A 16687-nucleotide genomic window follows, 5' to 3' on the forward strand; every position below is an offset into this window, starting at 1 on the left:
GCGCCTAGAACCGCTCGGTCACAACAGCCGGCAATTAGTGTAAACTTACCGTCGTGATCTCTTCGGAAGCGATACGTAGGGGGACGTACCAGCTGGTTATGACTAATGTGAAGGTGTTACGAGTGCGCCGGCCGATGTGGCCGAGCGGTTCTAAGCGCTTCAGTCTGGAACCGCGTGACCGCTACGGTTGCAGGTTCGAATCCTGACTCGGGCATGGATGTGTGTGATGTCCTTAGGTTAGTTAGGTTTGAGTAGTTCTAAGATCTAGGGGACTGATGACCTCAGAAATTAAGTCCCATAGTGCTCAGAGCCATTTGATTTTGTTACGAATGCTGCAGTGCGGGTTGCATACATAGCAGGAGGCTGAAACATCGTAGGTACCTTCATTGCTCACAAGGGAACCGCCCCATCGCACCACCCTCAGATTTAGTCATAAGTTGGCACAGTGGATAGGCCTTGAAAAACTGAATACAGATCAATCGAGAAAACAGGGAGAAGTTGTGTGGGACTATGAAAAAAGTAAGCACAATATACAAAATGAGTAGTCCATGCAACATCAAGGAGAGTGTGAGCTCAGGAGCGCCGTGGTCCCGTGGTTAGCGTGAGCAGCTGCGGAGCGAGAGGTCCTTGGTTCAAGTATTGCCTCCCGTGAAAAGTCTAAGTTTTTATTTTCAGGCAATTATTATCTGTCCGTCCGTCCGCACACGGAAAAATTTGAAAACGATAAAAACATATGTTTTGACAGAGCACAGGGAAAACTGTGCGACTGTGAAACTGTTGCATTCATTTGTTGCAGTTTATGTGACAAACTCTTATGTTTTCATACTTTTTTGGAAGTGATTATCACATCCAGAAGAAAACCTAAATCGGGCAAGGTAGGAGAATCTTTTTACCCATTCGCCAAGTGTACAAGTTAGGTGGGTCGACAACATATTCCTGTAATGTGACGCACATGCCGTCACCAGTGTCGTATAGAATATATCAGACGTGTTTTCCTGTGTAGGAATCGGTTGACCTATCACCTTACGATCAAATGTTTTCGGTTCCCATTGGAGAGGCACGTCCTTTCGTCTATTAATCGCACGGTTTTTGCGGTGCGGTCGCAAAACACAGACACTAAACTTATTACAGTGAACAGAGATGTCAATGAACGAACGGACAGATCATAACTTTGCAAAAATAAAGAAAGTAAACTTTTCACTTTAGGGAAAACTTGAACCAAGGACCTTTCGTTCGGCAGCTGCTCACGCTACCCACGGGACCACGGCGCTCCTGAGTTCACACTATCCTTGATGTTGCCTATCTTGCGCATGGGCTATTCAGTTTGTATATTTTACTTATTTTTTCATAGTTCCACACAACTGCTCCCTGTTTTCTCGATTGATCTGTATTCAGTTTTTCAAGGCCTGTCCACTGTGCCAACTTATAACTAAATCTGAGGGGGGTGCGATGGGGAGGTTCCCTTGTCAGTACACTCGCTGCACTTTCTGCCGCTAGGTGAAAACTTGGCGCTGTTTGCAATCGGAATGTGACATGCTTTAATATGCTGTTTGTCGCTTGTTTGACGTGTTTTGGTTTCTTTTCTGAAGTGACTGTTGATCTAAAGGCTTCAGAAGGTGGGAGTTTTTCTTACAAAACGCATTGGCTGTTAAGACAAAAAGACCGTGCACTGCTGGCAGATTAGGGAATACCGCCGACAGAAACAGCTGTGAAGTGGCCCCATGTCAATTACTGGGCTAAAAAAAAAATATCAAGAAACTTGAAGAAACAGTTGAACTAGAATGTGCAACGTTCCCCTGGTAGCTATTGATGAATTTTCTGTAGCTATAGCTGCTAGGGCAGCACCTGGCTCAAATTGTGCGACCAGTAGTCGAGCAGTGTCACAGGAATTCTCTCTCCCCTGACCGACAGTTCAAAACATTTTGCGGCACATTTTATACTAGTATCCTTACAAGATGCAAAATTTGCACCATATAAAGCCCCAAGATGATCTACAATGCCGTTACATTGCCCTTCGTTCTCTGGCACGCACGGAAACGAATAACATGTGCCCAGGGAATATTCTTTGCATGGAAGAGGCTCATTTTTACGCTGCGCAGTGCCCTGAATGCGCACAACTGACGCATACCGGTATCTACTTCGCCACATGTTGTGCAGGTACATCTACAGTACTCAGCTTATATGACTACCTGGTGTGGTTTCACAGGCTCCATCATTCTTAGTTTGTATTTCTTCGAGGAGGTGACACCTCGCAGGCCTGTTATAGGGAAGGACCTCCTTGTGCAATTCATGACTGTAACCTTGCAAAAACGCAGCTGCGTTCACACCACTACTTTCATGCAAGGTGGAGAGACACCACATGTCCCCTGCCAGGCGAAAGATTTTTTTGAGAAACCTTCGATAACGTACTCATCATCTCTATGCAATTTCAAGATGTGTGGCCTTCCAGGTACCCCGACCTTAATCCATATGACTTCTTGTTGTGGGGATATCCGAAAATCGTCTCTGTCACGGATGTATCCGGACTGTTCCTGATCTGGCGGATAGCATACGACAGCGTAGCGCTCTTATTACATCAGATATACTGCGAGCGGAAGATTAAAGTACTGTGCTGCACATGTTGGCCCTGTAAGTAGCCATATTTGTAAACTTTTGTTTTAAGAAGGTCAGTTTCCTGAAAGATTACTCAGGAGTAAAGCTGCTTTATAAAAAGGGAGAAAGGGTTAATACAGACAATTTTAGACCTATTTCGATTTCAATAGTGTTTGCTAAAACTATTTAAATGGCTGTGTATGTAAGGATATTTGATCGTTTTATATCACACAGTATGCTATCAAATGTACACTTCCGTTTTAGAAGTGGTTTAACAACTGAAAATGCTATATTATCTTTTCTCTGTGAGGTACTAGATGGGTTAAACAAAAGGTTTCGAAAGCTAGGCATCTTTTTTGATTTGACTAAGGCATTTGATTGTGTTGATATAAAATATTGCACCAGAAGCTGAACCATTATGGAATATGGGGAGTGGCTCACAATTGGTTCACCTCTTCCTTTAACAACGGACAGCTAAAGGTCATTATTCACAGTGTTTAGAGTGGCTGTGATGTGGGGTATGAGTGGGGAATAGTCAAATGGGAGGTACCCCAGGGATCTGTGTTGGAACCACTCCTGTTCCTTATTTATATACATGATATGCCCTTCAGTATTACAGGTAATTATAAAATATTCCTATTTGCCGATGACGCTAGCTTGGTAGTAAAGGATGTTGTGTGCAACAATGGCTCCGTTTAAAATAGTGCAGTTCATGACATAAGTTCACGGCTTTCGGAAAATAAACTAACTCTAAATCACAGCAAGACTTTGGTTTTATACATACAATACTACAAAACCCATTGTTTTAATTTCACAGAAGGGGCGTATGATTAGTAAAACTGAACAGTTCAAGTTTCTAGGCGTTCAGGTAGATACTTAACTGACGTGGAAAGCCCAAGTTCAGGATCTTGTTCATTCGATACGAAAAGTAGTTTACTTTGCTAATTTTCATTAGGTTATATCGTATAATTTGGGGTAACTCTTCCCATTCCCAAAGGGTATTTTTGGCTCAGAAACGGGCACTTCGGGAAATAAGTAGTGTAAGTTCGCGAACCTCTTGTCAACCCCTGTTCATTAGTCTGGGTATTCTGACAATGGCCTCTCAATATATACATATATTCTTTACTGTCGTTTCTTGTTAACAACATCAGCGTATTCCCAAGAATTAGCAGCTTTCACTCAGTTAATACTAGGCAGAAATCCAGTCTGCATCTGGACCGCACTTCCATGACTCTTGTGCAGAAAGGTGTGCAGTATACTGCTGCATCCATTTCCAATAAGCACCCACAAGAATTCAAAAATCTTTGCAGTAATTCACGTGCCTTTAAATCAAAGCTGTACAGTTTCTTCATGGGACACTCCTTCTATTGCGTCGTTCCTTAAAACATTAAGCTGATTCCTATGTTATATTGTCGACTGCGTTTACTTAAACTTACGGCTTGTCTTTTATTTTATCTGTTATTGCTCTTCTGTTGTAACTCCATGCATTGATATGTTCATGACCTTGGAGATTTGCTCCTCAATTTCGCCCTACGGAACTAGTCGTGTAAAATAAGAAAAACATGCCTTTTTAGGAATGCACTGTGTTGCTGAATTGGGCAGCGTACTGCGTACGTTGGAGCTTGCGACCTTATCCTATTAAATGTGCCAGAAGTACCGATATGATGACTGTGATCGACCCTCCCCTTTTCCTGGATCCACAACACGTTTTGACTGTTTTCAGTGCCATATTTTCACGTGGTGGCAGAGAGTAAAACTATTGTTTTTTCAGCATACTACATGACTGCACCGATTAATGAACGTAACCTACGATATGTCAGCGTCCTGTGATGTATGCAACGCGCACAGCAACACTCTCATCGTCGTCATCATCATCATCAGTTTAATTATAATCACACGATAATATATTCCTAGTTTCGTTTCCTGAAACTTTGTACGTAGCGTTTCAAGGGTATAGGTTGCGTCTGTCTGCAAGTGCCTACCATTTCACTATTTTTAGCATCTTTGTGGCCCTCTCCGATGGGTCAAACAAAACGTTGGGCATTTCTGCTGCCCTCTTCTGCATACTTTCAGTATCCGCTCGTACTCCTATTTGGTATGGGTCAAGACACGTGAGCAATATTCTAGGACGGTTCGCAAGAGTGTTTGGTAAGCAGTCAATTTGATATACCGACTGCATTTCCTATAATGAACCGATGTCTTCCACCTATATGTACTTTGAAATCTTATCGAGATTAGTCTCGATATTTTCGCAGATTTTATTAGGGAAATGCATCATCTGCAGCTATTATCACCCACAAGGTCATTAATACTAAACATGAACAGTAAGGCCTGCAGCACACGTCCCTGAAGCACGTTTAAACTTAATTTTACATCTGTCGAGGACTCTCCACCCAAAATAATACATTGGTCCCCCTCTACCAACAAATCCTCTATCCAGTCACCAAATTTGTTTGATATCCTATACGATCGTATTTCCCATAGTAAGCGTAGGTGTGGTACTGAGTGAAATGCAGTTTGGAAGCCACGAAATACTGCATATGCCTGTCTTTCTCGATCCACGGCTTTTAGGATGTGACATGAGAAAAGCACGTACTGGTTTCCAGTTGTACCACAAGTTTACAGTTTGCAGTATTAGAATGAATATGATTCCGTACAATAAACGTGACCAAAAAGGAATCATCCGCACAGGGCTATCAACTCCCAGTGCTTTAATTTGTTTCCCATAGCAACTCCAGCACCATGTAATCAAGACAGGGGACGGTTTTTTAAGGTAGAACGGCGCAAGAGAACCGTTAAACAACAGACGAGACGGGTGTCAGATCGGAGAAACAGGGTGCTCAGGATATGAGGAAGAGAAAAACATTTCGAAACCGTGTGTGTGTGTGTGTGTGTGTGTGTGTATGTGTGTGTGAGTGTGCGAGCGTGTGTTCGGTACGCTTGTTTCAATGCGGCGGCCATTCTGAACAGAGGTCGCTACACCGCCGCCCCCACGCCATGTGGCACGCTAATTGCCTTATAATTTGATTCCGGCGACCCCGGGCTCTGTGTAAACAATAATTTATCGCTTCATTAATTAATACACACCACATTATTGGCAATCAAACTGCAGTCTTGCTCTTCTGATTCGCAATTGGCGCCTGGCAGTAACAACAGCCATTTCGAGCGACAGTAACTTGTTTCTGCTGGAGCCATTACCGTACTTTGCAACATTGTTTCGGCTGTTTTAACTTCAATTTTAAACCGTCAGACACGCTTCTGTCATTTCTTTCTCTCAAAATAGCCCTAAACTGTGGTGCAGTTCAACTGTTGCTCTTCACACACGAAATGTATTCCGTGTCAATAACACTCGACGCTTCGTGTGAGTAAAGAGATAATTGTGTTTCACAAGAACGATGTTTTCTAAATCCGTGTTGATTGTGTGTCAATAGACCGTTCTGTTCGAGATAATTCATAATTTTCAAACACAATATACACTACTGGCCATTAAAATTGCTACACCAAGAGGAAATGCAGATGATAAACGGGTACTCATTGGACAAATATATTATACTAGAACTGACATGTGATTACATTTTCACACAATTTGGGTGGATACATCTGGAGAAATCAGTACCCAGAACAACCACCTCTGGCCGTAATAACGGCCTTGATACGCCTGGGCATTGAGTCAAACAGAGCTTGGATGGCGTGTACAGGTACAGCTGCCCATGCAGCTTCAACGCGATACCACAGTTCATCAAGAGTAGTGACTGGCGTATTGTGACGAGCCAGTTCCTCGGTCACCATTCATCAGACCTTTTCAGTTGGTGAGAGATTTGGAGAATGTGCTGGCCAGGGCAGCAGTCGAACATTTTCTGTATCCAGAAAGGCCCGTACAGGACCTGCAACATGCGGTCGTGCATTATCCTGCTGAATTGTAGGGTTTCGCAGGGATCGAATGGAGGGTAGAGCTACGGGTCGTAACACATCTGAAATGTAACGTCCACTGTTCAAAGTGCCGTCAATGCGAACAAGAGGTGACCGAGACATGTAACCAATGGCACCCCATACCATCACGCCGGGTGATACGCCAATATGGCGATGACTAATACACGCTTCCAATGTGCGTTCACCGCGATGTCGCCAAACACAGATGCGACCATCATGATGCTGTAAACAGAACGTGGATTCATCCGAATGAAATGGCGTTTTGCCATTCGTGCACCCAGGTTCGTCGTTGAGTACACCTTCGCAGGCGCTCCTATCTGTGATGCAGCGTCAAGGGTAACCGCAGCCATGGTCTCCGAACTGATAGTCCATGCTGCTGCAAACGTCGTGCAGATGGTTGTTGTCTTGCAAACGTCCCTATCTGTTGACTCAGGGATCGAGACGTGGCTGCACGATCCGTTACAGACATGTGGATAAGATGCCTGTCATCTCGACTGCCAGTGATTCGAGGCCGTTGGGATCAAGCACGGAGTTCCGTATTACCCTCCTGAGCCCACCGATTCCATATTCTGCCAGCAGTCATTGGCTCTCTACCAACGCGAGCAGCAATGTCGTGATACGATAAACCGCAATCGCGATAGGCTACAATCCGACCTTTATCAAAGTCGGAAACGTGATGGTACGCATTTGTCCTCACTACATGAGGCATCACAACAACGTTTCACCAGGCAACGCCGGTCAACTGCTGTTTGTGTGTGAGAAATCGGTTGGAAACTTACCTCATGTCAGCACGTTGTCGGTGTCGCCACCGGCACCAACCTTGTGTGAATGCTCTGAAAAGCTAATCATTTGCATATCACAGCTCCTTTTTCCTGTCAGTTAAATTTCGCGTCTGTAGCACGTCATCTTAGTGGTGTAGCAATTTTAATGTCCAGTAGTGTATGTTCCATAATCCTGCTGCATACCGGCGTTAATGATATGGGCTTGTAAATAACAGATGGTGAGAATTATCATCCGTCTCTTCTGTCATTCTCATTCATTTTCGATGGCCCGTGACGACAGTTCGCTAGACTGCCCCTTTTTGTGCAAGGGGCCGATCGACTTGTGAACGTCCTCCATACCACGAACAAATAGTGAAGGGTGAATGACGCTGGCACCACAGTTCTGCAGAACTGAAGAAGAGAAATGCGACACCGCAGTGCTAAATGAAATATCTGGCTCTACCGGGCACTTCCGAGAAGCACCGAGCAAATCCCAAGGAGACTGGTCTTCGACCCGCTCGCGACCTGCACATCCCGTGGGGATGACGTTTGCCACGCCGTGGCCGACCCTGGTTTACGGCCTTTGTAGATTCAGAGAAGGCTCTTGACAATCTGGACCGCACTGTGGAGCTTGAAATAATGAAGATAGGAAGGATAAAATACAGGAAGCTGTAAGTCATCAACAATTTGTACAGAAGCAAGACCGCGCTTGCAAGAGCCGATGAACATGAAAGGAAAGCAGCGATTGGAAATCGACTGAGACATGAGTGTAGCCTGCCACTGATTTTATTAAAACTGTGCTCTGAGCAAGCAGTAACGGAAACCAAGGAGAAATTTACCTCGATCTGGGTGAGGGTTGGAGTGGGGATGGGGGTGGGGGTGGGTGGGGGGGGGTTTGGGGGGGGGGGGAAATTCAGCGAGCTGAAATTAAAACTTTGAGTTTTGCTGATGACACTGCAATTCTTTCAGAGACATCAAAGGACTTGGACGAGCAACTGAATCGAGAGTATGTTGGACAGATATTTAGAGAATAAAGATCTGTTTCAGTTACCAGTATTAAAATGATTTTTATTCTATAAATATATTCCTCAGTTCCGGATGCTCACTATCAATTATTTTGTATATTGGAATGATATTATAAGATGACTGTCGAAACAAATTAAAACAAGCGTAATGGAATGTATTTGATTTAAATCAGGTGAGGGTGCCGGAATTACATTAGGAAACGAGACACCGAAATTAGTACATGTGTTTCACTGTTTGGGCAGCAAAACAACTTAGAGAGGATATAAAATGCAGACTGTCAGTAGCAATAAAATAATTTCCAAAAAAGAGCAATCTGTTAGCATCAAGTTTAAATTTTTGTGTTATGAAGTCTTTTATGAAGGTATTTGTATGGAGTGTAGCCTTGTACGGAAATAAAGCGTAGCATTAGATGACGGGATCGCATAACTAATGAATAGGTACAGAATTAAACCTGCGTTGATGGAAGGGCAACGTGGACAATAAACAGTAGAGATACGAACAGATGTTTTTGATAAGTGATGCTACAGGAGAGTGCTGCGTATCCGACAGGTAAATTAGGTAACTTCCATGCAGAATGTAATATGTAAAGAAAATAAATGAATAAAATTTGTGGAGCAACCGGAATAAAGGAAGTTACCAATTGGTAGGAGCGATAGTGAGTAATGAACGAATCGTGAACTGACAACGGAGGGTAGTCAGGGGATAAAAACTGTAAAGTGAGGCTGAGGTTGCAATATATCTATTTATTTATTTATTACTTAAGCTGATTTGATTAAGGCCGTAGGGCTATATCTTACATCAGTGCAGGGTTTCAAACACACAGTACGTCTTTTACATCATAGTTTCCTAAGAAATAACAATTTTAATATAACAAATAGCATCAAAATAGTCACAGTGTCTGAAGTGGCAATGTGAGTAAATAATACAGGCTATGAACTAGTGAAGTTAATGTTGGCAGCACTTATACTACCGCTGCTGCCACTAAAAGTGATAACAGTAATAATAATAAAGCCGGTAATAGTAATATGAGTAATGATAGCGACAGATATAAACACAATTTATATGTGTACAAGAGAAATGTTTGCTGATATGGCGCCGGCCGCGGTGGTCTAGCGGTTCTAGGCGTGCAGTCCGGAACCGCGCGGCTGCTACGGTCGCAGGTTCGAATCCTGCCTCGGGCATGAATGTGTGTGATGTCCTTAGGTTAGTTAGGTTTAAGTAGTTCTAAGTTCTAGGGGACTGATGACCACAGATGTTAAGTCCCGTAGTGCTCAGAGCCATTTGAACCATTTTTGCTGATATGGCGAGTTCTGAGGAAAGCAAATTTAAAGAGACTACACCAGCTAAAAATACTGGGAAAAGATCTGGTTCGGAAGAAGGACATAAGACGGTAACTAATGCATACAGGGACAGTGGTAGACGTAACTGTTGCTTTACTAGATGTGTCACGGAATCTCTTCTGAATCTGGAGATGTTCTCTAATATTATGCAGGCGTTTCTGCCATGTTGTTCTGCCAAGAACGCTGAAGTCGAGGAGAAATGTGAGGGACAGTGTTCGTTCATTAGACAGTAGACAAGACAGAGTCTATGGAAATGTCTGCGCTTGTCTGCACACAGCCAGGATAGCTGTGCATATGATGGTGAAATGTGATCAAAGTGCCGAAAATCGCAGATAAGAGGAACACAGGCATTCATAACCAGTTCTCGCCATCGTGAGCTTTCATGAGAAAGGCCCTGCAAGATGACATCACTGCAATCAATAACTGGAAGTACGTGCTTGTACATGTTTCTTTTTCAGGTCAAGAGGGAACAGCTTCTTATAGTTTTGTAGGGTATGGAGAGATGCTGATGCTTACCCACCAGGATAGCCGAGAGCGCTAATGCGCTGCTTCCTGGACTCGGGTAAGCGCACCGGTCCTGCATCGAATCCGCCCAACGGATTAACGCGAGGACTGGTCTGCTGGCCAGCCTGGATGTGGTTTTTAGGCGGTTTTCCACATCCCGATAGGTGAATATCGGGCTGGTCCCCACGTTCCGCCTCAGTTACACGACTCGCAGCCAATTGGAAACGTTCGCACTATTCCGTGGTTTACACTACACGCAGACAGCTGGGGTACACTAATTCCGTCCCGGGGGGTTCGGAGTGGTGGCAGGAAGGGCATCCGGCCACCCTCTGCAACTAACACTGCCAAATCAATAGTAACACAGCCGCCCCGTGTTGAAGCGGGACAAAGGCCCCAAGAAAGAAAGAAATGGAGAGATGCTGATGTCTTCATGTTCACTGTAGTTACATGCTAAATCCAAATTATTATTTTCATTCCTAGGGTCTCTGCTGAAGGAGAGAAGTCGATATTTGTTCCATTTAGGCTTAAAGATTGTACGAGTTCCAGATATTTCGGGCAAATGAGTCTACAGTGACCAATGAGTATCCCTTGAGGTTTGAATGGGCTGAGCCTTAACCCTATATCTTGTGCCCATTTTGGTAATGAACACGTATCCCTACTGAGGTTCTCGATAGCTTCCTTCGGGTTTATTGGTTTTGCACTTAGATACCAGCAGAGGTAATCACCGTATATGCCGTATTTGCAGCAGAACCAAACTGATGACATCAGGTAAGTAGAATTAAACCTTCGGGGACGCCTGGTACTACCTGCCACCGTGGTCACTTTTGGTGCGGGACATGATGCATTTCTGGCGAGATGTCAGGCATGACCGAAACCATTGCACTGCAGCTGGCGAGAAATTTAGGCAGATAAATTTGGCAAGTAAAATGCCGAAATCGACAATGTCACAGGCTCTGCTGAACTCTAAGAAGCATACGAGATTTGTCTCTGGTGCATCCACGGTAAGCCTCATGTTATCTGTTACCTTTATTAAGGCAGATGTTGTGCTGCGATGTTTACAGAAACCTGATTAGTAATGCAGCCAGCAGGTTGTAATGGATATCAGCTGTAGTAGCTACGCAGAGATCAAGAGGGTTGCAGAAGATATATTGGTTGCATCATACTGTGGGGCGGCGGGTTAGTAATAAGTTATCAGAAAATAGGAAATATTGTTCGCCGTATTTTACGAGAGCCTAAAAACTATTTCTGTAGCCAGCCAAAAAGCGATGGAGAACATACTGATCATAGTTTCCAGTCTGCAAGTCCAGATTCTTGTCTTGCCCAATGAAAAAAAAAAAAATTTTTTTTTACTTCAAAATGGTTCAAATGGCTCTGAGCACTATGGGACTCAACTGCTGTGGTCATAAGTCCCCTAGAACTTAGAACTACTTAAACCTAACTAACCTAAGGACAGCACACAACACCCAGCCATCACGAGGCAGACAAAATCCCTGACCCCGCCGGGAATCGAACCCGGGAACCCGGGCGTGGGAAGCGAGAACGCTACCGCACGACCACGAGATGCGGGCTTTTTTTTTTTACTCGGCAGGATCATGAACTATGATTGTAAATGATTATTTTGAGCTCTAATTGATAGATATAGTCGATAAACTTTCACACGCACAAATAGTAATATTCCTAATGATAATACTAATAATACATCTGATGACTCTATCATAAACAGCACTATGAGCAGTTCAGAGGAACCTCTACTGTAAGTTACCAGTAAATGGTCTTTCGTCCTGACTTCTAGTAATTTAATTGCTCGCCACAAAAGTGGAAAATAATCTCACCACTTGCCACGAGGTTTTGGTATCATTACGAACGGCATACAAATAGATACTTCCGCGAAATATAAGCGATCCAGTACGGTGTACAGTCCTCGCGAGTTCACTTCCTACTATTACTGAAAATATGCTTTTGGTAATAGCCTATCTAAGACGTCATTCGAGGCAGGGCGTACTCCGTCGTTTGACTGACGTGGACCGTATGGTAGCTGGGTGCGAAGTGACGTGAAAGTCACTACCCCTCAGGCCTTATTTATTTACGGGCGCAGCGGACGGCCAATGGAAAAAAAATGGTTCAAATGGCTCTGAGCACTATGGGACTCAACTGCTGAGGTCATTAGTCCCCTAGAACTTAGAACTAGTTAAACCTAACTAACCTAAGGACACCACAAACATCCATGCCCGAGGCAGGATTCGAACCTGCGACCGTAGCGGTCTTGCGGTTCCAGACTGCAGCGCCTTTAACCGCACGGCCACTTCGGCCGGCGACGGCCAATGGAACATCTGGTGTTATCCGCTCTGTGTCCCGGCAGTAGCCTCTAATTGCCCGCTTTCTCGGACACATAATATTTTATAACACTGTTGTGTATTAATTTAGAATCTTCGTAATTTTTGTATGAGTGGAGTTAGGTAGGCTTTAATCACAGAAAAAGTTTTAGCTCGCCTGCATTTAAACTTTGCCGTCTACAATTTTTAGAACGGAACTGACAGTCGAACATGACCTGTGAACTAAAATTTTAAGAGACCTTGTATTGATTGTTATTAATTTCGAAGTCTTGAAACTTGATATAGCTCTATTATTTAATGGGTTTAATCACGTGCTGTAATCAGAACTTTCTATCATTAACATAACTGATACTTAATCTACAACAAATAAAGACATTTTTGTTGCAAATTTAGCTCTCAGTAAATTACTCGAAAACTATTAGAGGCTTTCTAGCTTTATCATTTAGTGCCACCTATTTTTCGTAAAAACGTGAATTCTGACTAAAATTTTGTTCCGCTTAAGTCGAAACTTGTAACAGTTGATTTTGACATACATTTGCACATTATGAACAATTTTTGGCTTTCTACCTTCATTATTTAGTGCAATACTTGTGTGCTACGCACAGACGGGTTAAGGTGACGTGGCACTAGTAGCAGTGAACTGGGAAAGTCCCGGCACACTGGCTTGCCTCTGTATCTCTCAAATGATACAGCGCTTATTTCGCCACAATACCCATCTTCGAATCTACGCCCACAACAACAACACCCTGTTGGTGACCATCACACTGTGTCAAGTGCGCCTACATAACTTATGTAATTGGCGTGAGAGAGACTGTGGTTAGAAAAGAGAAGATTTTTACATTTACTCCGGATTACTTTCTTAGTTTCTGCTCACACTGATTTAGTACAGCGTTCCATCGGTGAAAAAATGTTATCCTAGTTACACCCATTTGCACACATAATGCCCATTGTCCTCTCCACTCGGTGACCAGTCAACTACAGAAAGAGTAATCTGTAGTGAAAAGCGGACAAACTGATCCTCAGCCGTTACGAGTGTAGTAGGCAGCTGCGATAACCGACTCCAGCCATCCAGACGTGTCCATCAGCCGCCCCACCTGGAGCTGGAGGCCTGGTGCGACTACAGTGTGGGTAGAGCGCGGTGTCGAGACATCGTGTGGTGTGGTCTGTTAAGGTGCGTTTACGCGTGCGCATCTTCTGGTTGGTCGTAATGCGGTCGTGCTTGTTCCACATACAAGGAGTGGCACATAGGTCCCTGTCTAGTATAGGGAGACTCCTGCGCCCCCATATGCACAATTCAGAGGCACGCGCGACCTTGCACCGGTGCATGCGCATCCTTGCTTCTGCGTGGAATGGCTGTATGCGCCTAGTGGACACGTAAAGTTGCGCATTTATTATACGTGGCACTCCCTCCCTCAGTACACCCTCAGGTCCAGTCTCTTGTTCTGGTACATGGCGGGGGGGCGGGGGGGGGGGGGGGGGGCATATACACAGCCTTCCACTCTAGATTTTTTTAACGTCTGATACTGTGTCCAAAATCTGCTCCTAGTACCGGTGACCTTTTGTGGCCCAAGCAATGTTTATTTTTTTCATGACGAACATACATCTACATCTACATGCACACACATACTCCGCTAGCCACCCTGCGGTGCGTGGCGGAAGGTACCCTGTACCACAACTAGTCATTGCCGTTCATGTTCCACTCACAAATAAAGCGAAGGAAAAACGACTGTCTCCATGCCTTCGTATGAGCCCTAATTTCTTTCATCTTATCTTCGTGCTCCTTACCCATAATGAATGTCGGCGGCAGTAGAATCGTACGACAGTCAGATTCCAATGCTGATTCTCTAAATTTTCTCAATAGTGTTTTTCGAAAAGAACGTCTTCCCTCCAGGGATTCCCATTTGAGTTCCCGAAGCATCTCCGTAACACTTAGATGTTGTTCGAAACTATCAATAACCAATCTAACAGCCCGCCTTGAACAGCATGGATGAAGTCCTTCAGTCCCACCAGGTACGGATCCCAGACTCTCGAGCAGCACTCAAAAACAGGTCGCACAAGCATCCTATATGCGGTCCCCTTTACAGGTGAACCACTCGTTCCTAAAATTCTCCCAACAAACCGAAGTCGACCATTCGTCTTCCCTACCACAGTTCTCACACGCTCCTTCCATCTCATATCGCTCTCCAACGTTACGCCTAGATATTCAAACGACTTGATGCGTCAAGCAGGACATTAGTAATACTGTGCCTGAACATAATACGTTTGTTCTTCTTACTCATGCGCATAACTTATGTTTTTCCATATTTAGAGCTAGCTGCGATTGATCACACCAATTGGAAATTTTGTCTGAGTCGTCTACCTGCTTAGCTGGGTAATAACGTGCGGGCCCGGTTTAGATTCCTACCGGTTTGAAGATTTTCTCCGCTCGTGGACTGGGTGTTGTGTTGTCCTCATCATCATTTCATACCCATCACCGGTGCGCAAGTCGCCCAATGTGGCGTCAACTGAAATAAGACTTGCATTTGGCTGCCGAACTTCCCCAGATGGGGTCTCCCGGCCAACGATGCCATACGCTCATGTCATTTTTTTTTTTTTTGTCTGAGTCATCTTGTATCTTCCTACAGTCACTCAACTTCAACTCCTGACCGCACACCACAGCATCATCAGCAAACAGCCGCAGATTACCGCTTACACTGTCCACAAAATCATTTATGTACATGGAGAACAACAGCGGTACTATCACACTTCCGCAGGGCACTGATGAACACTCGCTGTGGAGGACGACATATTGGGTTGTATTACTTAGGAAGTTTTCCAGTCTCGTGTCTGTGAACTTATACCATATACTAGTACCTTAGTTAACAGCCTGCAGTAGGACACCGTGTCAAACGCTCCCGGAGATCAAGAAATATGGCATCTGCCTGTTGCCCTTCATCCATAGTTTGCAATATATGATACAGTAGTAAAGAGAAACACACGTGGGGTGTATACCCCCCCCCCCTCCCCTCCGCCCCAGCATGAATGCCATGACTTCGGTGCTCTAAGAAGACTTTCAGAGCGGTAAATCTGATTTTAAATTGCTATATTGGCCCTTTGTTACATCTGCCCTCCATATTGGACAATAAAGTTTGTAAATATACACAGTGGTCAGAAACAATCTCAAAAGCTTGTAAGGCTGTAGTAGGGGAGGACAAGCGAAGAAATAACTGTTAACAAAAATTTCGATACGTTGCGCCGTTTTCGTGTTATTCATTATCAGAATTAAGCAATCACGTCGTTGCGAGGGCAAATTCAAGCACTACCACACGCCAAGATGCGGCAATGCGCGGACGTGTGTAGGTCTGTGAGTTATTACTTGTTCAAATGTTCATTATCGGTTACAATGTGCCTGTTTCGGAAGCTAGGTGAACCAAAGCTGCGTTTATTCGGTTTGAGGAAACCAAACGAGGAACAATTTTGGCCACACTGTCTCTGTCAGGCTGCTTGTATTTTCGGGCGTAACAAACTGATCGGCTAATTTCAGTGCTAAATAACTCTGAAACGGCACAACGTATCGAACTTTTTTCTTAGCAGTTATATCTCAGCACTAGCTCTTCTGCAACACTCTTACAAGTTTTTCTCACTGTTTCTGACCGTCCTATACAAACTCATGAAAGTCTCCGTTTTATGCAGTACACGAAAATATCAATTACAATACACTGTTGGCGTTGTTTTGGTTTTCTCTCTGCAGACTGCTTTTATGCAGTTTTCCACCTAGCCTATCCTGTGGAAGTCTCTTCCGCTCTGCACAGCAACTGCAAGCTGTAGCCCTTTATACCTTCCGACTGTACTCGATACTTGGTCTCGCTCTACACTTTCTACCCCTTCATACATTCCTCCATTGCAATTGACGATACCTCTATCGCTCATGTCGTGGCCCATCAACCTGCGGTGAGGTCGTTTGCTCTCTCACTATTCTTTAAACAATGAGTCCACCTACCTGGATAGCTTTCAGGTTGTCTGCCCCTTCACTCTGCGATTGTAGATACTGGTTTAGCCGATAAAAGCAGCGTTGACAAAAATTAGATTAAACACTTACCACGCAAAGGCCACATAGCTCCAGCCCTGAGCAGTAGCTGAAAGTTCGTTAAACTATCGGGCGTTCGAGATTGTTGCATGACTTGTTTGCAAAAATGTCTAAAATTGCCTTCAAGTTGGTTTT

This window comes from Schistocerca piceifrons, chromosome 8 (genome assembly GCF_021461385.2).
Source record: "Schistocerca piceifrons isolate TAMUIC-IGC-003096 chromosome 8, iqSchPice1.1, whole genome shotgun sequence".
NCBI lineage: Eukaryota > Metazoa > Arthropoda > Insecta > Orthoptera > Acrididae > Schistocerca > Schistocerca piceifrons.